The 25449-nt window shown below is 42.4% G+C and overlaps 1 long non-coding RNA gene across 2 annotated transcripts in view; it reads left to right on the top strand.

Moving 5' to 3' along the window:
• The window catches only part of LOC309538493, a 257452-nt gene that overhangs the window by 58586 nt on the left and 173417 nt on the right, over positions 1-25449 (top strand). For both annotated transcript variants that reach the window (XR_014222230.1, XR_014222231.1), the window contains exon 2: positions 13892-14064. This is a non-coding gene — a long non-coding RNA (uncharacterized lncRNA). The remainder of the gene's footprint in view (positions 1-13891; positions 14065-25449) is intronic.

The raw sequence follows: 25449 nt of genomic DNA, 5'->3' as shown, positions 1-25449 counted from the left end.
TTTTCACATGAGGTTAAAATCTATAGACCTAAAAGAAAAATTGTGCATACTTTGTAGTTAGATGATGGTCATGTGATAGAGCCACTTAAAACATCTGCACTGCCTTCCCATATGCTAAGTTCAAGGTTCTTCTATTAATGTACAAAGCCCTGAACAATTTGTGCCCTTGATACCTTAAAAACCACCTGGGTTCCTGTATCCAAGTTTGAATACAGAGATCATCCAGAGGACTGCTGGTAGTTGTCCTCCATGTTTCAAAGTCTGACCAGCTTCAACTTAGAAGTCAGGCATTTAGTGTCACTGGTTCTCCCAGAGATCTGGCAGCAGAAGCGCCAACTTCTCATGATGATAGAGTGGGCCTGATGTGACGTCCTAATGTCACACGTGTGGTGTTTTGAGGAGCCAGGGGGCAGAGATGAATATCCTCTAGACATTGAGAGGGACCAGTCCCCTTAAAAAAATTGCCCCCTGAAAGTGCCTTGACCCCCTAGGAGCAGGTGCCTACATCTGGCAGTCATCCTTACTGCTGCCAGACATCTCTTAATGATTTTTTAAATGCTGACAGGCCTCTTCAGTTATTTGTTATTTTTTTAAAAATATGAGCCAAGCATTTTTATAATTATTTTATGGTATTATTGTATCCTATGTTTTGTTTGAAGACAGGAGTGCCTGGCGTGCTCTGGTCCATGGGGTCACGAAGAGTAAACGATACGACTAAATGACTAAACAACAACATGTTTTGTTTTGTTTAATTTGCATATATTGTTGTTCACCACCTTGATATTTTATATGTGTGGATGGTATGTAACTATTGTTATAATTAAATGATGCACACCTCTATAGCGTTGTATTAGATGAGACAGTACTCTCACCTGCAGTTCTTACAATGTTTTAGTTCCTTGTGTCTGGATAAGTGAATTTTCGCTTAGTGAATGTTGGTAAAGCGGGACCTCCCATGTCTTCTTCACTAGCTTATCTCTCTTGTTTGCTCCAATTACATCTCTGCATTCCTTCTTGTTTCCTGATTCCATGGAAACAAAAGAGGAGAGGCTATCAAACTATTTGTAACTGTCCCAGAGACAAAGAATATGCAGAACTAATTAAGTGGGCTTGCATCCAAATACAGGGACATAGGCCTGCACCTTTATCTACAGACACTCTGTAGACTGGGTGTACAGTGACTACGTGCAAACAAAATGCTTACCAAAAAGTCTAGGAAATTATATAGATAATGGTGGGGGCCTAGATTCATCAACCCACTTTCTGTCATGTGCCTTGAATGTCTAAATAACTTTGGGTTCACTTAGGAACACCATTATTTAAAACATTGAGAATACTTCCCCCCATTAACCATCCATAGCATACTTCACAGTGTTTTGCTATAAACATTTCTTTAGACCGTTCTGCCAAAATGTACTCAATACTAGTAAGAGATCAGGCTGGTCTGCCCTTCTTAATTACTGATTGACTGCTCTTATATCAGCACAATGGGTTTAAAAATACACTTGGAATAATAAGGTGGTTTTGAGATAAATAAAGGTGTCGCATAGTGATAAGGGAAATGATGGCTTTGCCATTAAATGCCATAATCTTCAAATGAGGCAATCTTGGCTATCTGATCAAGATTAGGAGACTCAAGAGTCCTGAGAAACTTTATTGAATGCTAATTGCTAATGCTGGAGAAAGAAGACGTGTTCTGAAAGGTGGTGGTTTTTTGGGGGGGGCAGTAGGAAGTAGCATTGCAGATGCAAAGATGGATCAGCACAACATGGCTGCCAAAAAAAATATATCTTTGCCAGTGAGTACCATCACAAAAAGAGCACTGGGTGTGGGAACTGCTGCAGTGTGTGCTTTTTCCAATCTCATGTTCATGTGAGGTGAGCCAGCAATGCGCCTCCTCCCATGCCAACACTTGTCCAGTTTCCAGAGTTGCAATAGGCATAGGAAGAAGCTACATTGATGACTTCACCCATGTGACCTCTGACTGGAGCAGTGTGCAAATGGACTCTCAAAATTCTCCATCCTATTTGTGGACAGAGAAACTGATGCAGGGACCGTGTTACCAAGTTTCTCCAAGGGGGAGGAGTAATTTTCTAACAGTTTGTCTGTGGCAGCAATCGCAGAGCTTCTTCCTTTTTGTGGCACCCAGTATTTTTCATGCTCCACAATGACATGGACCTAGTCTTTTTCCAGGGCATGGTGTATGGGGAGATGAGTGGTGGTGGTAATAGTATGGTGGCCACCACAAAATGTGTTGGAAGATATCTGAAGAAAACTCTGCAATGTGGTTTTCCTTTTGTGGGGTCATGGAAGGGCTAGAGAAAAAAGGTTTCACCCCCCCCCCCCGTAAGGTGTCTTTTGTGAAATACGATCTTAGCTCTGTTTTGGATTCATTCCATTGTTAGAGCAGCATGGAAAAGATACCCAGTGCAGTGCTTCCAGTGCTGCTGAGGGCAGAACATTTGATAAATGTACTATGGAAAGGACAAAGTATAGTTCCAAGATTGAGTCTTGGGTAGGAATCAGATACACTGATGGCTTGGGAAGAAAATGTTTTAATTTTTAGATGCTTGTCTCAGATCTCTGCCAATTCTGTGAAGAACTGGAAATTTTAGCTGCTTAAGTCAACTGGTTTGTTTTTTTCCCTATCCTAGGGGGAAAGAACCTAGGGGAAAAAATAGACTGGCTGTATTGCCTCCTGGAACTATGCTTGCCTGACAAGAGGATGATGAGATATATTATCAATATGTCTTTGTGGATGGTGGTATAGTAACCTCTTACATTTGCATGGATTCAATGTATCCTACTGTACAGAAGTAGGAATCACATCCATTGCTTCACCTTCCTCAGTATGAGGGCCCACAAGGGTTGCCCATGAAGGTAAGCAGTCTTTTGGCTGAAAAAGATTCTCTCCAATTAAAAAATCTGGAGATGCACCATCCCTACCTATGTGATAGCCATCATTGTTTAGCTGCATAAGGGTGTGCCTTCTCCTGACCTACAAAATGGGTGTCATAGATGCATACTTCAAACTTCTTGTATTAATCTGTGAGTGAGGGGAAAGCAGATTATGGTAGGTTTATTTTTTATTTAACATAAGTTATATACTGCTTACTAGTTATATATTGGTACTAGAACAAGAAGATCTCTAAGCATTTTACAAAACAAAAACTAAAATGTTCATTAAAAATAATAAAAACTACATTTTAAAACATAAGTAAAATCAATCCTTTTCTAAAACATTTGCAGCAGTTGGACAAGAGGCATCAATAAGTACAGATTAAATGCATAAGACAGTGTGACAGAATAACTCGGACCAAGTTACTTTCTGGAATTGGAGCTTATGGCAACCAATCAATTTGCAATAAAGTAGACTTGGAAATGCAGACTTAGATATAAAATTCAAAGTTCAGTTTCTTCCCTGAGATTGTCTCCTGTTGAGATTGTCATTAGCTGGTTTTCCTTCCATTTCCTAACAAGCAATGGCCCTAGGCACACACACCTTGAACTGCATATCACCTAACCGTTAATCATTCTGACTGCAGTGCACTAACTTTACATTATTAGGCGACTTCAGCACTGATTGAGACCCTCTAGTGATCTTGATGGAGTACAATCTATTGTTTGCTGCACTTGTCTTAACCACATAATCACTGTGCATACTTACACCTTAGCATTTGTCATTATAATTAAAGAGATTGAAAGGACCTGGGTGTGGTAGAACAGGATGGGGGATTCAGATACAGGAGGACAGGGTTCTTGCTACTGAACTGCTGCTTATAGGTATGATACAACCATTTTTATTTACATGTTCCCATCTGTCGACTAAATGATATGATACCTGCCTGATAGGTTTGTTCTGGATTTTAAAAACTGTTTGCCAAACTCTTTGAATTTACAGACCCAGGCCCACTTACCTGGCAGCAAGACTCATTGAATTTAACAGGACTTACCGTATTTTTCGCCCTATAAGACGCACTTTTCACCCTCCAAAAATGAAGGGGAACTGTGTGTGCGTCTTATGGGGCGAATGCAGGCTTTCGCTGAAGCCTGGAGAGCGAGGGGGGTCGGTACGCACCGACCCCTCTTGCTCTCCAGGCTTCAGGAAGCTATCCGCTAGCTGTGGGAGACCCAGCTCTCCCAGGGCTAGCGGAGAGCTTGCCTGCACTCAGAAGCTTGGGGCGCGCTGAGCTCCGCACGCCCCAAGCTTCGGGATTAGCGCAGTGCTCCGCTAGCCCTGGGAGAGCCCCGCGGCTCTCCCAAGGCTAGCGGACTGCTTGCGCGCACCCAGAAGCTTGGGGCGCACTGAGCTCCGCACGCCCCAAGCTTCAGGATTAGCGCAGCGCACCTGGGGGGGGGGGAATAATTTTTTTCCCTTTATTTCCCCCCAAAAAAACTAGGTGTGTCCTATGGGCCGGTGCGTCTTATGGGGCGAAAAATACGGTACTTCTGAGCAGACATATAGAATTATACTGTTAAGGTTTTCAAATGAAATAAAAAATAGTAGCACTGCAAAGATTAACATCTGTTGTGATGCAAGTCCTTTTTATTTCAGGAAAAAGATTATCCTAACAATAATAAACAATAAGTAAAAACTGTAGCTTAACAATAACTGTAAGTCATTGTATATAAATCTTAATCCATGACTAACCCTAGCATAGAGATTCAATGTAGAAGTAAATCAAAATATTATGGAAAATATAAGTGAACATAAGAACAGCACAATTGATTCATTCTTTTATGTTCTTCAAAAAGGGAGGAATGAAGAGGGGAAATGTTTTTAAAAGAACAAAAATCAAGAGGAAAAAAGGTTGTCAGATTCTTAATAAAGCATGCAGCTGAACTTTGTCCTGCATCTTATTATTCCAATAATGAAATAGACTCCATTTCTGTATAAATGTTTTCCCTCTCTTATGATGTTAGTAAGTTTAATCATATTGACTAGATACCAGGTTGTTAGTGTGCTCTGACCCACAGAAAACTTAAGTCACTTTGTCAGATGTGTGAAAGGGCCTAGCATCACAGTAGATGATGAGTATGTGACAAAGTGGGCTCTGGCCTGTGAGACTGCCACCATAGATTTATTAGTCTTGTAATGTGCAACAAGACACTTTCCTGCTTTTGCCACAATAGTCAACATGGTTGCCCCTCAAGAAGCAGGATAATATTAAACTGCAGTAAATGGGAACAATATTGGTCAGTGGGACTCTAGCAATGGCTTCTGTTTCATTTATCGTAGGGCGGTTCAATGCATGACCCTCAAAGGGGTTTTTGGCACCCTCAGTAACTTTTGATCCTCCCCCTAGCCCATGCACTGCCTTCCCAAACCCCAATGAGTGAGGCACTGGGCTTTGGGAAGGAGACATGAATGCTCTGGCAGGGTCCTTGAGTCCACCCTTCTCCTTCTCAAATCCTAGTAAGCAGTTTCCCAGCTTTGGGAAGGAGGTGGAAGGGCTTTAGGACCCCGTCAGAGCCCTCATGTCTTCTTCTCAAAGCCCAGTGCCTTGCTAACCCAACTTTGGGAAGGCAGTGTGAGGGCTGGGACATGGAATTTTGGCTTAGCTCCCCACCCCTAACAAAGTAGTGTGTAGCCCATAGGTTCTGTGTTGAAGTATTGTGGCTCACTTGGTGTGAAAGTTGGAATGCCCTGATCTAGAGGGTGATTGAGTTCCATCTTCTCAATATTTTTTTAGCTCTAGATTACCCTAGCCCTTGTGGTGAAGAAATATCCTTCCAGTGCACTTAAGACTTCAGTAGACAGTTAAGATCCATATCCAAAAAAATTCATGAACATGGTTGTGATTTGCTAAGTGATGGTGTGGCAGAGCTTGGTTCACCAGTGCCTCTGTCCATGGCAGAAGAAAATGAAGTAGGAAAGCAGAAAATGGGGATGAGGAAACTAGAAGGCCCACTTCCACCTCCCCACAGCTGTCATAGAAACAGTCCAGAGGATATTAGAGGGAAGTAGGGTATACGTCTGTTAGCTTGAACAGCTAGAAAGGAACACCAGGGAATCAGCAAACTGTACACATTCTCCAGGCCTTGAGAGGCAATGGGGTTAGAACTCTGTAGGTGGTTCCAATGGGGGAGGTACTCTTCCTTTTCCTATCTAATGAGGAACAGGTCCTATTGTTTGGGAAGCAAGAGCAAAAGGGAATTCCAGTTACTCTGGACTGCACCTCTGATGAGTGAACAAAGAAGTATTTCTGTGATAATGGTGCTCATCGTAGCCAAATAATCTAAACCTAAAGTCCACTAATCAATCACTCTTTAGGTTGAAGCATAATGTTCCCTTGCCACACACAGAGAGATATAGCATCATTCCCTCTATGACATTGTAGGACATGGTGAGTTGGGTGCTATTGTCAAGGACAGCCACTTTTGGTAATTGCTGCCTTCCAGTGTCACACCAAAAAAATGCTTAATGCCACAGAAATGGATGGAGAAAGTAGGGCATTGGCTGGACAGAGGGCAATACTTAATCACCCTCTGACAGACTGTTTTTACCATTGTGGAGCCATTACAATTTCTCCTGAAAATTAGGCCGTTAGAATCCTGCAAAGTTAGGTAGTTAGAATTGGTATTGATACTCAGGATATTGTCTTGGTAATTCTAGTGAATGCTACACTGTGTACTGGCACTGCAATACATTCTTTTAAAGATCTGGCTGGTTTGCCAAAGTCACACAAGGTTGAAATCCCTAATGGACACCAGGTTTTATTTATTTAGTTAGCAAAGCATTTCAGTGCATGTATACTTTCCCACCTGTCATTGGAGGGCCCACTTAAGAATGGAAGTGGCTGCTGGATTCTAGAGCATTCTTTGTGATCATCCCCATATGAACCACTTATTCCCTAAAATTACTCATATTCTTTCCCCATTCAAACTCTGTGGTTCAGGTAATGCAACATTTTTTAACACACACACATCATGCCAAATCAGGTCATCTTACGTTGGGAATATAAATACTATTTTATCAATCCATATTAATTTAGTGTATTAGCTCAGCCTTTAAAGATAACATGTTTACCCCCTATCACTGCTCTTCATTTAAAGCAGTATCATATTGCTTTAAACAGTCATGGCTTCCCCAAAAGAATTCTGGGATCTGTGGTTTGTTACGGATGCTGAGAGTGGTTAAGAGACTCCTATTCCCTTCACAAAGTTGCGATTTTCTTTGTGGTTTAGTAATCAATCAATCCTTCCTCTCAGGGAACTCTGTGAATTGTAGCTATGTGTGAGGAATCAGTTCTCAGCATCCTTATCAAACTACAAATTCCAGGATTCTTTGGGGAAAGCCAAGACAGATTAAAGTGGTATGATACTGCTTTAAATTTATAGTGTAGATGGGACCTTAGAAAATTACAGCCCTTATGGAATTAGGCCTGCTGGAGAAATATCCCCTTCAATCCAGACCACACCTTTTGCCCTAGATGAGGAAGGATTGGCTGGGTAGGGGACATAGGTGTGCAGGCACATGAAGATACAACATCACTGAGAGGGGAGGAACCATGAAGATATTTAAACCTACATTATTCCTCTTCCAGCCTCTTCAGAATTTTGGAACCTGCCTACTGATACCACCTGGTGGGGCAGCGTTGAACTACTGCACCTGACTTCTCAGTAATGTGTCACTTCCGGTGATTGAGAGGGAGAGTTGAGGCAATGGGGAGCTTGGTGGAGTGCAAACACAGCAGTGTCAGATTGGTAGCTACACCTGCACCACACTAAGTTTCCCACTGCCCTTTCCTTCCCCCTCTAGGTAACTGGCAGTCAAGTGCAATTTTGGGAAGCCAGGTCACTACTTTCACTTGCATTCTGTGCAGGCCTTTAGATGAATTTTTGGCCTAGTCCTGTGGACAGGTGTTTTTCTTTACTGTAGTTGAGTTAGTGTGTGTGTGTGTGTGTGTGTTTTAACTGGGTTGAATGATCACATATGACAGGTAGGTAGGTAAAGGTAAAGGCACCCCTGACCGTTAAGTCCACTCGTGGATGACTCTGGGGTTGTGGCACTCATCTTGCTTTACTGGCAGAGGGAGTTGGTGTTTGTCCACAGACAGCTGTGGTCAGAAAGGTTAATAGGTTGAGAATGAGTTGACATGTGCACCCTTGGTGGGTACCCACAGCAGAATGTTGAGTGCCTCTGAAGCCAGCCCGAATCACCTGATCCTAGTTGTGGGGTCCCAGTAATGGAGGCAGCTCCCTTCTCACCTGAATGGGTGGCTCTTAAGGGGTGAAGCTAATGGCAGCACCTCTCCATAAACAGGGACATGCTTGCTCAATACAGGTGAGTTGGTATAGGCAAGATTAGTTTCCTGCACTGTCACCATCCTCTGCAAAGTACATATATTTGTAAATAAAATGTGGTCCTAGCTCCACCCAGCTACTTCTGCCTTGCCTCTTTATTCCCACCTCTGTCTACAGTCTGCTGTTTTTCGTTTTTGTAAAGCACCGTGGTATGCATTAGGGAGGCATTTAAACACGCGCACCCTTGCATTCTCTATTTATTGCACAGGAATATGGGATAAGAACCATATCTTACTCCACAGAAATAATAATATGGGAAGAAATCTTTATAGACCATTGATGGTTCTCATCAAATCAGACCAACGGGGCTATTCCTCTCCTTTTGGAAGCTATAGAGGGGAAGTAGTTAAGGAAGAAGGGACGCGGGTGGCGCTGTGAGTAAAACCTCAGTGCCTAGGACTTGCCGATCATACGATCGGCGGTTCAAATCCCAGCGGTGGGGTGAGCTCCCGTCGTTCAGCCCCAGCTCCTGCCCACCTAGCAGTTCGAAAGCACTCTTAAGTGCAAGTAGATAAATAGGTACCGCTCTATAGCGGGAAGGTAAACGGCGTTTCCGTGTGCTGCGCTGGTGCTGGCTCGCCAGAGCACCTTCGGCACGCTGGCCACGTGACCCGGAAGTGTCTCTGGACAGCGCTGGCCCCCGGCCTCTTAAGTGAGATGGGCGCACAACCCTAGAGTCGGACACGACTGGCCCGTATGGGCAGGGGTACCTTTACCTTTACCTTAGTTAATGAAGAAATTACCATGGAAATAGAGGAACAGGGGTGCCAACTTGAATAAAATATTGGGGGGGGGGGTAAGCCCTGTCCTGCATAATTGATCACATGACGTACACACACACCATTTGAATGGCAATGCCCATCAACTTGGGGGGGGCAATATTTTATTGGGGGGACTGAAGCCCCCTCAGCCCCTAGGAGTTGGCTCCTATGGTGAGGAATTTAAAACAACAACAATAACCCACCAGGTTTTTAAATGCATCCTAAACAAGTGGTCTAGGCAATGAATTCCATTGATTTCAATGGAAGCTACTTCCAAGTAATGTATTCAGGACCAGGGTAGCAGAATATAATGTCTCTCTCTCATGCCATTGACTTTTGATACAGGTGGAGTCCTTTATGTTCTATATCACAGGTCACTTTCATTGTATATTGTCAGCCTGGAGACCTCTCATTTCTAGATTTCATTTGTCATCCCTACAGTTATACACATATTGTTATTTTAATCTTTTCCCATAATTAAATGGGGAGGCAATTTCAGTGTAGTAGTAATAAACACTCATTTGATGAAAAATGGCTCCTCTTAATGTATTGTAAGTAAATGATTAATAGTAAAGCAATTTTCTGTTTCAGCTGAAACTTCAGCCAACTACTTCCATAGCTTTTTAGAAAGTTATATTGCTTGGTATGGTTGTCTTTTCATTTTTTACAAACATAGTATATCCATGTTCTATACCTGAAAAACAGTTTACAGAGTCTGTACTTTTTTAATATAAAAAAGTAAGAGATGAAAAGGAAAGAAGGCTTGATAGGTCTACATTAGCTCATTAAATACTAAAATACCATTTCTATTTTACATAATTTAACATGGCAAACTATAAAAAAGGTGAAAACTGCAATCCCTAGGCATGCGTTTAAAATATCCTCATTTAGATGCTAATTTTGATTCCTGGTGTATGGCATGGTGTTATTTTTTATTAAAAAAAACCATTAACAAAGGGGCAGATTACTTAAAAGGCATTATTAAGCCAACTATGTATGTGTTTTCTGATACCAAGTGGCCTTTTATGACTGAATACAACTACTAAGTAGAATAACATGAAGAAACGTGTTTCAAAAGTAAAAATACAAGATTTCTTAAAAATAATAGTTAAATAGAACATATATTGTGCAGGTTAAAAAAAGAAATAATTTGAACAAGCATGTAATACTTATTTAAAGTGATTACAGACCCTATGATCCGAGGGAAATTTGTGTAATAAGTAAATTATGTGATGCATCCAACCCTGAGGTAACAGTGAAACAAACTTCAAAAAGCTTTGAATAATTAATAATAATAATAATAATAATAATAATAATAATAATGACAACAATATGCCTAGTCCTGTGTACTAATAACCCAGCACTGACAGAAGAGCGAAATATGAGGCAAGGAAAAGAAAAAAAAAACAGGCACGTGCATTGTCTCCTGCTGAGACTGAGCTCATAACCAACAGGAGGCATAATATTAAAATGAAAACTGCTCAGACAGAAAAGACAGAAGAACATGTTTTGTACTGAATTAAGCCCATGAGAACTTCAGATCAGGAACCTCATGGACAGCATAGTGCAGAAAGAGAGGAGTGAGGAAGCAAAGAGGGAGGTAGTTTTTTTAAAAAATGTATTCCTAACTCCTATACTAGCCTTGCAAATTGGGCTTTAAACTCCAAGGAGTTTAAACACTGCTTTGTGAAGTTCACTGTGGGAAGCTGCTTATAAGGAAAGGGTGAAAATAACTTTGGTACACACTCTGCACTTTGCTCCACACATGCTGATGGTCCATTGACACCAGCACTGCTCAACAACCTCTTTCAGATGATGAGACATCTCCCAATTCCGCCTTCCGTCTTTGTAATCTGAAAGATCGTCATAATCCAGATCACAATGCTTGTGGCCTGTGCAAATGGGTGTGGTGTGTTTACTCAGAATTTTAAAAGTTTCCTTTTTTAAAAAATCAACCACACCATCCCCATACCCTCTGTAGAAACTGTAGGTTTTGCATAATCTACAGGAAAATGTTTGTTTTTCAATTAGTCATCACATAATGGTAACAAGGGTAGAAACAGCAAACATCTGGGCTGGTGCCAGCCAGCAATGAAATCAAATTAAATGAGATGAATGAAAATTAAATTTGATCAAAGTCTTGACAACTGTTTTGTGCATAAAATATTGAATAATTCTGTTGCCTTTCACAGTATCATTTTTAGTTCACCTTTTAGGTAAGGGGCAAACCCCAGACAGGAGGTCATTAATTTTCCCCATTCAGCCTCCTCTCCCTCTGAGCCTCTAGAATTAATAGGACTGCATATTAATCAGCGGCTTATAGTTCTCTTTACAGAAGAAGGTGGTGAGAGAGGGACAGCCGCTATTTATGCCATTAGCTTTCATTGACAAATAAAGGCTGTTCTGCCTGCTGGGCTGTCACTTAAGATGCCTGGTTACAGCTGAGCCACAGATACATTTGATATTTTATGCATTTACAAAAGGAGGGAAAGGGTAAGGTGGAATATGCAACACAGACAATGCAGAATTTAGCTGCATGCAGGGAATCCGTTCCTTGCCGGGAACCAATCTTCAGATGTCAGTTATCCATATTGCAGAATAAGCAGCCGTTCCAAGGGACTCTCACACAGCTGTAAGCAGGTTTAAGATTAAAACAGTGGGGTGCAAACCATGTTTTTACAGACTGTCATGCAGTAACATCTTCTATCCCCTTTGATAGCTACCAAAGCGCTCTTTGTAAACCCCTATGATTAATTCCCCCCCCCTTTCAAAAATAAGAAGAAAAAGAAAGAGAGCATCAATGGGGGTGGATGCATTAATTATTAAAGATTGCTTATGTCACAAGAAGAGGAACTTTTGCAGCAGATACAGAAATCCTTATCCCATTGTTTTACAAAGTTTATCAAAAAACATTTTAGTACACTGAAGTGATTATAGAAACCTTTGGAGTTTGTTGACCTCCACGGCCACCCATCCTATTTTCACACCTGGATCAATCCCTGTCATTTCCTCACCCCTCATCTTGTCTTGATAAACTCTTTGTATGGGCACCAGTTCTATGTTCCATGTGGTCCCTGGCTCACGCCAGATACTAAAAACAAACAAACAAACAAACAAACAAACAAACAAACAAACGGTCATAGTTGCAGCAGCAGTAGTGGTAGTAGCCATAGGAGCAGAAATAGCAGTATCCGCAACAGCCACTGTAGCCACTTTGTTTTCTATTTTAAAACATTTATATTCCACTTTGAAATTAATATTAAAGGTTTTGCCACTTTTGGGGGAAGGTTTGCGGGAAGGAGGCTATATGGTTTGCTCTTAGCAAAGAATTCCACAACACTGGACCTGCTTTAAAGGAGATTTATTTAGTCTTCTCATAGGCTGCAATCTGAAGATGGACCACATCAGAAGGTCTTAAGAGCCAATGGGAAAGGCATTATCTGTGCCATAAGAGCAGGAGCTGTGCCCTCCCCAACCCTGCTTCCCCAAAATGGATCTATTTATGGACTAGGGTGTTGGTGAAATATCTGTCAACATATTGGAGCAATGACAAAGACCTGGTTTGAACATCACACTAAGCAAAAACATGGCTTAGGAAGAATGCATCATGTACCTGAAAAGTGGGCTCCTGGGGAGGAGATTGTGATTGCTTTGCTACTCTCCTGTTGTTTTACTGCTGTGCAACCCCACACCACTCCATGACTTGGCACAGGTTCATGGTTTACTCTCTCCAGACTAACCAGGAGCCATAAGAAGGGTTTGCTCTTTGTTTACTATTTTTGCCTGGAATAGTTAAACCCATGTTCAGCTGACATGCTAACCCCAATCATGGCATTACTCAGCACTGCAGAAAAATGACTAGAGATGTGTAAAGTGGCGTCTCCTCTTTGGCAGCTCATGAATTCATGCTAAATTTTCCTTAGCATGATATGCAAACATGTCTGTGGTCTTTAGATTTCTGTAAATTAGATACATATTACAAGAAGTTAGGAAGTGGCTATTTTGAGACACTGATAAAATTCTGCAAAACTGTATCTGAAGCTTGGTTCCAGATACTTGGTGACTCCCTACAGAATTGCCTTTGTAAATGTGTGGGGTTGCCAATGCACATCCTGTCTGGAAGGGTACATGTGAAGATACCTGGTGTTTGGAGCACAGCACTCTCATATTCAATTCTCGAGGTGGATAAGGAACCTGTGTGTGCTGTTCCTTTCCCTTGATTGTCTTTCGAAGGTAGCTGTAATCATGCCTATTGCTGCCTGGAATAGGATGGTGGGGAACTAGTCCCCAGCACCCGACCATCCAGTCCACCACTGAACTGCTAATTAGTGTGTTCACTGCTTTTAAGGGGGCTTCACAAGCACAGTCCAGCCAGAGAAATGTAATTTAATATGTCTTTGATAAATGTCTTTGATTTTTTTCTTGGTCTTTAATACTCTAAATTTCAATAATATATATTTCCTTTGTGGCCGTTTTTGAAATGAACCAAATCCATTGGGGGCTTTAAACGAAACTCTTCTAGTTTAAGGTTTCAATCACGACTGTACCTCAAAAGTCCAACTTTCAGAGGAGACAGTCCAAGGAGTCTTTCTCCTATGCAAGCTCCACTGACTAAATGGAAGTCTCAGTGAAGCTGGATTGGGGAGATTACACTTGCAATAAATAACACGTGTGTGGTGTGTTTCAAATTTTCTATATTTTCTGAATCCAAGATTCAGGTTATCAAAGAAATTAACAGAGATAGTAGAATGGAAGGAAAGATGAGGGATAGAATTAAATAAATGATGATGATTGATGATGAGATATTTCTTGGTTTCTTACAGCCCAATGAATCATCTCAAAACTCATGGCGCAGCAGCCATAGCATTGGCAGTTGCCTCGACTGCAATGTGAAAGTGTTATGCAAGGCCTCCTTTCTTTCCTGCATCCTTTACGGACTTTTGGGCCTATTAGGAATACAAAAACCGGCTTGTTGCTGCACCAGAAGGAGTAAGAGGTAAGACTAAGGATTTAATCAACCAGCCAACAAAGTGAGGAGCTGAGGCTTATGCTAGCATTTGCACTCTACTCTTTGATATAGGGTTAGTCAACATTGTGCACACACCCAAACCCAATGTTTTTGTATTACAACTTCCTTCATCTCTATCCACTATTGGTGCAAGCAGGGCAGATGGGAGTTGTAGTCCAACAACATCTGGCGGGTACCACATTACCCCCTCCAGTTCCTATTAGGTAACTGTTACCTAGGAGGGCCACATTTGGATGGCCTGATGTTTTTGTTTTCACTATAATGCAACTGTAGAGATGCTCCAAATATAAGTGGCAATCTAACTGGGAATGAAGATATTTGTTTATTTTCCCCTGTTCCTTTTTCACAATCATAAAAGTCCCCTTAAAGCTGCTGTTAGACCTCCAGAAGAAAAACTACAATTTCCTGTTAATCCAGACTTTTGTCGACAATTGAGGCCAGAGAATAATAATAATAATAATAAATTTTATTTATATCCCGCCCTCCCCAGCCGAAGCCGGGCTCAGGGCGGCTAACAACAATAAAACAGTACAAAAGTACAACATAAACAACATTCTAAAATCATTCATTATAAAAATTAATTAATTCAAGCCACTAGCAACCATTGGGCCAGAGCTCTGCGAAGATTGCCGAGGGAGTGAGTCAGGCTGTGCCCTGGCCAAAGGCCTGGTGGAACAGCTCTGTCTTGCAGGCCCTGCGGAAGGATGTCAAGTCCCGCAGGGCCCTGGTCTCTTGTGACAGAGTGTTCCACCAGATCGGAGCCACAGCCGAAAAAGCCCTGGCTCTAGTTGAGGCCAGCCTAACTTCTCTGTGGCCTGGGACCTTCAAGATGTTTTTATTTGAAGACCGTAGGTTTCTCTGTGGGGCATACCAAGAGAGGCGGTCCCGTAGGTACGAGGGTCCTAGGCCATATAGGGCTTTAAAGGTTAAAACCAGCACCTTAAACCTGATCCTGTACTCCACCGGGAGCCAGTGCAGCTGGTATAGCACCGGGTGAATGTGATCTCGCAGCGAAGACCTCGTAAGGAGTCTCGCTGCAGCATTCTGCACCCGCTGGAGTTTCTGGGTCAGTCTCAAGGGCAGCCCCACGTAGAGCGAGTTACAATAATCCAGTCTGGAGGTGACCGTCGCGTGGATCACAGTGGCTAGGTCAGGGCGAGAGAGGTAAGGAGCCAACTGCTTAGCTTGGCGGAGATGGAAAAATGCCGCCTTTGTTATAGCTGCAATCTGCGCCTCCATGGTAAGGGAGGTGTCGAATATTACACCCAAACTCTTAACGGACGGTGCTGGCACTAATTGCGCCCCCGCAAGAGATGGGAGTTGCCCCCCCAATCCCATATCGCCCCGTCCCAGCCACAGGACCTTTGTCTTCGAAGGATTTAGCTTCAACCGGCTCCCACGTAACCATCCAGCCACAGCTTCCAAACATCTGGTCAGTGTGTCTGGGGCCGAGTCAGGATGGCTATCCATCAACAGATAGAGTTGGGTGTCATCGGCATACTGATGACAACCCAGCCCAAAACTCCGAACAAGCTGGGCGAGGGGGCGCATAAAGATGTTGAAAAGCATCGGGGAGAGTATCGCACCCTGAGGTACTCCACACACCAAGGAGTGGCGCGATGACAATTCCCCCCCAAGCGCCACCCTCTGTCCCCGACCAGAGAGAAACGAGCGCAGCCATTGAAGGACTGTGCCCTGGATCCCCACGTCGGCAAGGCGGTGGTCCAGAAGTTCGTGATCGACCATGTCGAAAGCTGCTGATAGATCTAGAAGAATCAGCAGCCCCGACCCGCCTCGATCCAGCTGTCTACGAAGGTCATCTGTTAGGGCGACCAGAGCCATCTCGGTCCCATGACCAGCGCGGAAGCCGGACTGGAATGGATCCAGAGCTGATGTTTCATCCAGAAACCCACCAAGCTGTTCAGCAACCGCTCTCTCAATCACCTTACCCAGGAACGGAAGATTCGAAACCGGGCGGTAATTGGATAGATCTAAAGGATCTAATGATGTTTTCTTTAAGAGCGGGCGCACCACTGCCTCCTTCAGTTCCCCTGGGAATGTCCCCGTGCCAAGGGACAAATTGATGATATCCCCCAGGAGGGCCCGCACCTCGTCTGGACACGCTCTAATCAGCCAAGACGGGCACGGGTCGAGAGGACAGGTGGTGGGCTTTCCAGCTCGGAGGAGTCTGTCCACATCGGCTGGGGATATCTGGTCGAAGTGGTCCAATACTGGACCCGAGGACAGTCGAGGGGCCTCCAGTTCCTTTATTGTATCCAAATTGGCAGGGAGGTCATGGCGGAGCGACAAGACCTTCTCCGCAAAAAAGCTCGCAAATGCCTCACAGCCGTGTGTCAATTTGTTATTTAAATTTGGCTGTCCCTCAAGGGACGTTAAAGACCTGATTATGCTAAATAATTGCGCTGGGCGAGAGCTAGCGGATGCAATGGAGGCCGAGAAGTATGACTTCTTAGCAGCCTTCACCGCCATCTCGTAGGTTTTCATAAAAGCCCTATAAGATGTTCTTGAGGCTCCGTCACGGGCACCCCGCCATACTCGCTCTAGCCGTCTGAGGTCCCGCTTCATTTTCCGGAGCTCCTCGGTAAACCAGGGAGCCCGGTTTCTGCGGGGTCGCAGAGGGCGCTTAGGTGCGATCTCATCGATGGCTGCCAGGAGCTGGGCATTCCAGCCCTCAACAAGCTCAGTCAATGAGTCGCCAGGGGGAGCAAGGTCCCGCAAGGCTTGGCGGAATCTCTCAGGGTCCATCAGCCTCTGCGGGCGAGCCCAAATTGGCTCGCCACCTAAGCAGGGTGGGGGTGGAAAGTCAATCCTGGCTTTCAGAGCGTAGTGATCAGACCATGGCACCTTCATCGAAGGAGACATGATCACATCTATACCGACGCCAAAGATCAAATCCAGCGTGTGGCCTGCTTGATGTGTGGGGCCCGAAACAAACTGGGAGAGCCCTAGTGTCGCCATGGAAGACACCAGGTCCAGAGCCTGTGAGGAGGGAAGTTGCAGCCTCCCCCCCCCCAACTTCTGGAAGCAATATAAGCACAATTCAGGCATTCAGTATCCATAGGTACTGGCTGTGTACTTTCCACATACATAGAATTTGCAGCACTGGGACAGAAACTTGTCTCGGAACCCATACACATATAGAAGAGGCCAGTATGGGTGAACAAATCCACCAGTTTCTCCCATTTTTTGAACATCAAATTCAATTTGCCACATGCCCACATTGATTTGGTAATTTATTTATTTTTAAGTCCTCATGAAAATACATCAAAATTTTATTTCTTTATGAAACTATTTCCATACAGGTGCTGTATGACATACGAATATGCTAAAACATAAAATACCAGAATATCGATACAGCAAAATCCAGAGGGTACCACATTGGGTACCTATGCTAGTGCACATTTTTCCAAACGTGTGCACATTTTGGTGTGCAATTTTGTCCAATATGTACATTTTTGCAAGCAATTATCCTTTATATAATGCATTTCTCATTGTGTTCTTTTTATTAATATATGATTTTTTTAAAAATGTGCACTTTCCTCTAATATGTACATTTTTGTACACATATTTTGGTGGGAGAAGTGTACTGGAAAACCTGGAGAAGAGTAAATATCAAAATGTTTCACTCATTGGTTTGGGAAGTACAGATTAGGTATGTTCACATTACCATACAAACTGGATGGAATTTTTCTTCCACCCTAAGTGGTTCATCAGACTAACACCAGTCATGTGTTGGCTGGGGTTATGGCTGCCATGTATACCATTGAGTCTCATGCATTCCTGAAATTCTCTTCATGCCTTCAGAACCAGATGCCTGAATAGGACAAAAGTGAAACAAGGAACATTGAGAGAGCCAATTCTTCTGCACACAGGTTTAAGCAGATGTTCTGAAATGTGGAATTCTACTAGCATTCTAAAGTGCAGACACAGTTTTAGCAGATCTTTGCTAAGGTATTTGGTTTCAGGACCACCAAGATGTGTCATAACCACCATCACCACACAGAATAGTATTATATGCCTTCTTCACCTACAGTTTTTGGGAAGCAGTAGGTCTCCAAGAACTTCAGAATGAAATGTAGCCATGGACAGAGATAGATTAGTATAAGGAAAGCATGATTAATGCATCTATATTAAAGGAATCTTTATATGTGCAATTTATCACATGAATATGGTCTCCATGTAGTATAATTTAACACTAATAAATTACGGTGGGAAGGTAGCTATGAAATTGTGTGATGGTGATTGTGGAATTGGTAATAAGGATATATGATGTTATCACTTGAGCTTTGGAATGAAATGAAGGGATGCAGCAAGTCAGCATGCTAGTAAAACTGAACAATAAGGTATTTTGGGCCCATTTCCTTGATGACAATGATTTTGAGAGTGTTTCTTGCACATATTTAGCTTTGGCTTTGAATTTACCAGGCTCAATTTTAGGTTGGTGGTGGGATTGAGGGAAGAAAAATTATTTTCCATTTTTCCTCTCAACCTTTTAAAGGAAATTGGAAAAAATATCTATAGTGTGGGAATCAACCTTTCGTATTCTTGCTTGCATTTTGACCTTGACATCTTTGGCAACAAAGGCACAATCCAAATAATGTCTGCTCAGAAATAAATCCTATTGAATTGGGTTAGGATTGCAATCTTAGTCATGTGTAAAATAGGCCAGTTGAAATCAGGGGGACTTAAGTTTTCAGTAGTTTAGGAGAATATGGTTTTTCAGGTAGGCTGATTCCAGGTCTTTTATAGTACGGTGTCTATATTGCATGCAGAAGTTCCAATGTCCAATCCCTGGGCTGGGAGTCCCCACTACTTAAGACCCTGGAGAGTCACAGTCATTGTGGACAATACTGAGCTTCATGGGCCAATGGTCTAACTCAGTATAAGGTAGCTTCTTGGGTTCCTGTATGGTTACCCCACATTGTTTCTATCTGTTCTTTTCAGTCTTTCAACAGAATACATCTGTTTCATTCATGTTATAAATGGTGATGAAGAAGAATGGTTAGTTCAGTTCATAAAGTTAGAAACTAAACAACTTGTCCTTCAGAGTTTAGCCAGTTGATTTTGTGAGCAAGATTTCCCTTTGCCCCGACTATAATTCTTTGTTCTGAAATATAAGATACAATGCTATAAAACATGATAGTTATTTAAAAATGCTTCAGCTATCGTGTTCTTATATCTGTTAGAAGCTGCCTAGAGTGACTGGGGAAACCCAATCAGATGTGTATAATAATAATAATGATGATGATGATGATGATGTTACCTATGATCATTCCAAAAAGTTCCATAAGCAACCCTTTAAAGGAGTATTAATGATTACCTACTATTAGTTATATTAAGAACCAAGTCTGCATCAGCTTCTATAATATTTAAATGTGATGAAGCATAACAATGGACCCATGAGATCAGCATTTCATACTGTGAAAAAATATACCACTACATTATCAGAACAATACATGGTTCCATATAGACTATTACCTGCAGTGCGGAAAAATATGCTTCTATATGTTTTAGGTAAGCTACACTGCCTCCAAATGTTTGGCTAGCCTTGTTCTGCAGAGCGGATCATGTTTGTGCTTATCCAAAGATTTATATGTAAGTTGACTCTGACAAGAGTGTCAAAATTTATATTAATAGTCTACTGGCTTTGTCAGGATGTAGGTATGCCCTTGAATAAATTTGTTGTTATTGTACCGAAATGTTTCTATTCCACAATAAAGAACATTGTAAGTAAAAATGGTTGCCGGAAATAAGCATCCAGTTATCTCCTCCACAGCTCCCTGCCCAACTCTGTCTACTTATTTTGTGTGTATCTGAAGAAGTGTGCATGCACACGAAAGCTCATACCAAGAACTAACTTAGTTGGTCTTTAAGGTGCTACTGGAAGGATTTTTTTTTTATTTTGACTATGGCAGACCAACACGGCTACCTATCTGTAACTGTACTTATTTTGGTCACAGGACAGTCCTATTCCTGAGTAACATAAGCTGAGCTAGGGCTGCACCTAAATTTGCCTATGTCAGCAGAGCCTAGAGTCTCAGGCATTGCTTTTATAAACATGTAGTTTTATTACTTTATTCTTTTCCTATTTTTGTGGGTGGTTATTAGCTACCTTGTGAATTTTACAAATAAGAGCAGCATACAAATTTTGTAAATAAGTAAATGAATGAATGAATAAAGAGTGCCCTCTTCTTACTCTTTGACTCACACCAACTGATCCATACAAAGGCCATTAACAGTGCAGGGGATCAGTAGGAATTGGGAGGGGGGTGCCTTTTATGAGCTTTTCCTTTTCTGCAAGGCATTTTGTCACCGAAACCAAGAATTGCAGAAATCTCTTTCAAAGACAAGAAACTTGCAGGAAATTATAACTTTTCACCAACAGAACTTAGTGCGATAAAAGGCTCATTTCCACAATTAATCTCATAGGATGAATATAGCAGCCCCTGTTAGTACCAAAACCATTCCTTGCTGTATATGCAACAGGACCACTCCATACAGTTATTTGTTGTTATTTTTTAATAAATAGATAACTTGGGTTTTTTGTATCACCTCTCTCTATAGCCCTCTAGGTGATGTCCTATGCTTAAAGCTTAAGCCCAGCTCGGGTGTGCTGCAGGCCCCACAGTGAGTGCCGCCTGCCATTTTGTCACCCCCCCAGTAGTGACACCCGGGGCGGACCACCCCCACCGCCCCTTCTTCCACCCCTGGCTACTAGCCATAATGGCTTTGCTGTACCTCCACAGCTGGAGGCAGTAACGCATCCCTCATACCTACAGGACTGCCTCTCCTAGTATGTCCCACGGAGGACCTTACGGTCGTCAAATAAAAACATCTTGGAGATCCTGGGCCACAGGGAGGTTAGGCTGGCCTCAACCAGATCCAGGGCTTTTTCGGCCGTGGCCACGATCTGGTGGAACGCTCTGTTACAAGAGACTAGGGCCCTGCAGGACTTGACATCTTTCCGCAGGGCCTGCAAGATGGAGCTGCTCCACCAGGACTTTGTCCAAGGCACAGTCTGACCCCGTCTCTCCGTCTGTAATCCTCATAGAACTCTAGCCCAATGGTTGCCATTAATTTGATTCTGAATTGATTTTAGAATGTATTTTAATTAATTGACTGTGATTTTATGCACACTGTGCTATTTTCACTTGTTGTTAGCCACCCTGAGCCCAGCTTTGGGTGGGGAGGGGGGGATATGAATTATTATTATTATTATCATCTGAATTCTAATTGCTGGAAATCACAGGAGGGGTGAGTGCTCCTGTGCTTGAATTCTGCTTGCTGGTTTCCCACAGATACCTGGTTGACCACTGTGAGACAGGATACTGGAATAGATGAGCCACTCTATCCCTCAGGCTCTGGGGTCTCAGGTTCTAGTCCAGCACTTCTAACCACTAAATCACAAAGGCTTTCTGAAAGTGTGGCCCATCTCTTTATCCAAAGGGTTGGACTCTGTCCCAATCAGCAAGCAAAGCAAATTCAAAAGACAAACCACGTAAGTCCAAAAGAATTTAATGTGCTATTGAAGATGATTTATGCTGATACATTGCAAGGCAAATTGTTTCTTCCTTAGCAAATGTTGAAATGGTAACTTTTAAAATGTCTGTAGGTAGTATATAAACAATAAGCTAAATTTTAATACCATGCTTAAAGCAATATCCAGCTGAATCTAACCACTGTAATACATCAACAAATATTTAAAAATGCAACTTGCAAAGTGGACAAGCTACCAGTGACGACCTAATGTTGCAAGATGTTTACGACGCTGAGATGCCTGCTTTAAATTAGACAGAATTATACATTTCATCTCTAAAGGCAATTTTGTAGAATACCAAGCCCTAATATTAACCTTGGCATTACACTTTTGGTATGTTTGAAGAAGACAGTACCACTCAGTACACTTGGCATGTATGAAGTCTTACTTTCAAGTGAGAATAGCTGAAATAATCCTGTTACTTCTCTAATGTGTGAAAAATCAGTCTTTTGATGTCATAATGGAGGACATGATATTCAACTCTAGCACTAGAAAGATTCATGTTTTGCAATATGTAATTTGAGTCTTGACATATATGGAATATGAGTTCCAATGTTCTCCTATAATCAGAGCTTTCTTTTAAAGAGGAGCTGTGTAGATGGGTAGTGATAATTTGAATTTTAAAATCTTGTGTTTTAAATTTGAATTTTAAAATCTTGTGTTTTAAATTTCCCAGCATATATATTACAGACTCCATCCAGTAGCCAAACTATAGTGGCACCTCCGGATGCTGCACCCCCCTGCAATCCCTACACAGATCTGGCTGGCACAAGGCACAAAACCATAGCTCGCCCCTATACACGAAGCCAAGCCAGAGCACAACTAAATGCAGCACAGCCATCTTCTCAGAAAAACTCTTCACAAGCTCAAGAGGTCAAGACACGAAAGCTTTAGCAACTAATCTACACTTAATGACCCACCCAGTGATATTCTGAATATCACTCATGAAATCACCCAAGATATCCCTCAAGTAATTAAGGAACAAAAGAAGAAAAGGCACACTAATCTAGGAACTTCCTCTTTGCCCAGAACGTTGGAGGCTATACACCACACCCCTCAACAGTATTTATAGGAACTCAAACACCAGACTCTGCTCTGTTCCAGTAACAAGAAGCCGAAAGCACCAGCCTGAAGATGACGAGTGAGACCTCGTCGAAACGTCGCACAGACACCCCGACTCTTACACGGGAAAACACCCGAAGACACCAAAACCTGCATATATATATATATATATATATATATATATATATATATATATATATATTTGAAATTTCAAATTGTCAGAAGCTAATTGCACAATGACAGCAGTAATTTTAAAAAGTATTTCCAGTTGATCCATAACTATTTTTTGAGGTGATGGTGGGGAGAGGACGATCTCAAAATGTGTATTTTATAATTGCAAGTCGTGTGAATCACATGAAAGTTGTAATGTGTAATGACTGCACATTCATTTTACTGTGTGTATGTGAGATGCTCTCTGGTTTTGGTTGTTTCAAAGGCTTCTTGCCTTTAGTTGTGTTGTCAGAAAGCTCTCATTAATATTCGTTAGTACTCTAACATAGTGGGGGGGACTTCAGACAAAATGCTGCTCCTCATAAGAAAGGAATGATTAAGATGACAATTTCAGAGGATTACAGAGTGCTGCAAGGGCATTGGGAATGCTGCTGAATTATACCTTGGAGTTTTTGCAGATTTTTTTCTTGTTTGTAGCTGTGACCTAGGCAGGGAAGTTGTGCCCTCTTACTTTGAAAATAAGTGACCAATGTTCAGAATACAACAACCCCTATAGCTGAAAGTAGGCTATTTTCTTTTTCTTCATTCAAGTTATTGCTATCTGCCTTTGAAGCGCAAAATGGGCTCCCTGCTATTCTCTTCCACATAGTTTATGATTATGACCCTTACTGGGAATACTATTATGTGAAACAAATTGGCGTTTGTGCAATACACCAAACACTGCTGCACATATCCTCATTCATTTCAGTGATACCTACCCTGTAGCAGTGTTTGGTGGGTTTGGATCTTGACTTCTATTCTTGAATACCAATAGATTATCTGAATAGTTATTCTGTTGTATATTATCCTGGTCTATAATTATTTATTTGGGATTGGGGAATGAGCATGCTGCTAATCCAATGATATATTCAAAGGGAAGAATGTGATGCTTGGAGCATAGTATTTGAAACTACAGCCACACACAATCACTGTTTGTACAAAGGTCTATCCAGATAGTGGTTTAAAGGAGAAAGCTAGAATAGTTATGCTGTTTCACAATACTGTAATTTCCCAAAAGCAGATACTTGATTGTTCCATAGCGAGGAAATAATTATCAAGCAGAATTCGCACAAAATGCACCATTTGCTGTTTTGTGCATTGTTACTTAGATGGGACGTGGGTGGCGCTGTGGTCTAAACCACTGGGCTTCTTGGGCTTGCTGATCGGAAGGTCGGCGGTTCGAATCCCCACGATGGGATGAGCTCCCGTTGCTCTGTCCCAGCTCCTGCCATCCTAGCATTTTGAAAGCATGCCAGTGCAAGTAGATAAACAGGTACTGCTGCAGTGGGAAGGTAAATGGCGTTTCCTTGTGCTCTGGCACTCATCACAGTCCTCTGTGCACTAGAAGCAGTTTAGTCATGCCGGCCACATGACCCAGAAAACTGTCTGTGGACAAACACCGGCTCCCTGGGCCTGAAAGTGAGATAAGCGCCACAACCCCATAGTCACCTTTGACTGGACTTAACCCTCCAGGGGTCCTTTACCTTTACCTTTTTACTTAGATGGGTAATTTTGTATAAACTGCTCATTTATAGAAAATGGATTGATGTCCAAGTTAAAAAGCAAAAAGGGCACACTGGGAAGAGCTCTGAATCCTCTTGTGGCGTATGTTTTTGCAGCCCATCTCCCCAAGCATTTTTCTCTTAGCCAAGCTGACTTCTGTTATCAGAGTCCTGGCTATGAAAGAAGTGGCTGGGGAGTTGGGCTGTAGGCAGCTTCCCTTGGGGTTGGAGATCCAACTGCACATGCCCTGTCAACTTTTTTAATGGACCTTCCCATCGTTTCTATGTGATTGTGGCACAGCCAGGTTTAAATGTATTGATCTGCTGCTCTGAGACTGAAAATAGCTGGTTTGGTCACAGGGGTCCATATGCTACAGTGCTTAGAGGTGCACACAAATTTATTTCTGTTGTATAATGCTGTTTCTTTCATTTGTTTTCAGCACCCATTTGCCAGCATGGTTTTTGTTTCAGTGCTCATATTGATCCTACGCTTCTTTCTTTTTCTAGCAGCAGCAAAAGAAGCTGACTTCTGGCCAACCCCCCCCCCCAACCATCTCACTGCCATCAACAGTCAAGGAGCTGTCTTCTGCAGCTGCTCTTGTTGGGCACCATTTTGTTTCCCACATAAAAACTCAGCCATCCTATGTTCTGGGGCATTGTGTGGGGAAATAAAATGGTGGCCACTAGGAGCAGACACAGAAGCAAGCTCCTTCTGCTTTCAGTAGCAAAACATAGAAAGGAAAAAAAATGTCACTGCCTTTGTCTCAAAGCTAATGCACATGGCCTTATCATTTTTTCTTTTCTACCAGGGTCCAAAAGAAATGGTTAGATGAAAGTTCAGAATTTTCTCCCATCCATGTGTTTCTTCCGAACAAACAGAATTAAAGTGTGTGTGGGGGGGAACTATGGGGAAAAGTGACCGGTTAGAAAAGCATGGGTGGGCAAAGTTTTGGCAGCACCCCACCCATGCTATATTTTAAATGGTAGCTGTACCCAGTGCCATTGCCAGGCTTTTTTGTG

This window comes from Podarcis vaucheri (assembly GCF_965113315.1).
Source record: "Podarcis vaucheri genome assembly, chromosome: 8".
In the NCBI taxonomy this organism is placed as follows: Eukaryota; Metazoa; Chordata; class Lepidosauria; order Squamata; family Lacertidae; genus Podarcis; species Podarcis vaucheri.
This window is presented reverse-complemented; position numbering and strand designations above follow the sequence as displayed.